The sequence below is a fragment of the Prunus dulcis genome, chromosome 2, assembly GCF_902201215.1.
Source record: "Prunus dulcis chromosome 2, ALMONDv2, whole genome shotgun sequence".
NCBI lineage: Eukaryota > Viridiplantae > Streptophyta > Magnoliopsida > Rosales > Rosaceae > Prunus > Prunus dulcis.
The window spans coordinates 14,519,855-14,521,117 of record NC_047651.1 but is presented as its reverse complement, the minus strand read 5'-3'; positions in this window follow the sequence as shown (position 1 = coordinate 14,521,117).

Genomic DNA, 1,263 nt, shown 5'->3' with positions numbered 1-1,263 from the left:
ACTTTTTATTTAGAACCGTCGAAAAGTTTTACCCCGTAACTTAATCTCTGAATGTTTTTTTTTGGCCGATTTTTGCTGTCTATGATCTCGAATTATAAAAAAACAAGTTTGACGGCTGGATGACTGAAACTAGTTTCGCAGACTGCGTGTGCTATCAAAATCATATATTCACCAAAAACTCAAAAATTTGTTCATACATTTGTCAAAATGTAACTTAACGTTTATGTGGTATCCCCTAGTGTAAAAATCTGAAATTGAAGATCAAATTCATTCATTGTATTCATATAGGGTCAACAAATGTTGCTGTAAAAAATGATCAAAATCGGAATTAAAATAACCGTTAAATCATGACTTTTCATTTATAACCGTCGAAATATTTTGTCCCGTTTTCTGATATCTGAATGTTTGGTCGTTTTGATTTTTGGCGTATAAGATCTCCAAGTATAAAAAAATAAGTTTGCCGGTTGGATCATTAAAACTATTTTAGGGTATAGGGTTTAGGGCTTACGGCTTAGGGTTTAGGGTGTACTTGTTAGGGTTTAGGATTTGCGCGACGAGTAACCCTTATATCGTCGCGCAAAGTGGCAGACGCAAGATTGCGCGACCGTTTCAAAACACATTCGTCGCGCATTCTGTCGCGCAAAGCGGCAGACGGAAGATTGCGCGACCGTTTCGAGACTCATTCGTCGCGCAATCTGGGGCACACAGTTCACCCCTCCATCCCCTTTGAACACTTAGTGAAAATTGTATGAAATTCTGAACTTGCGCGACGAAGAAACAGTATTCGTCGCGCAAACCGTCGCGCAAAGTTCATTATTCCATTTTGCGCGACAGAATTTGCGCGACAACTTGATATTCGTCGCGCAAAGTGCACAGACCCTTCAGATTCAGCCTCCCGCTAAACCCTAAATCCCAAAATTTTGGCGGCCAACAACGTTTTGCGCGACGAATACCAATTATCCGTCGCGCATAGTTCATTAGTTCCATTTTGCGCGACAGGGTTTGCGCGACAACTTTAAGTTCGTCGCGCAAACATTCAGATTCAGTCTCCCGCTAAACCCTAAATCCCAAAAATTTGGCGGCCAAGAACGTTTTGCGCGACGAATACCCACTATCCGTCGCGCATAGTTCATTAGTTCCATTTTGCGCGACAGAGTTTGCGGGACAACATCGGTTTCGTCGCGCAAGCATTCAGATTCACCCCCCCGCTAAACCCTAAATCCCAAAATTTTGGCGGCCAACAACGTTTTGCGCGACGAATAC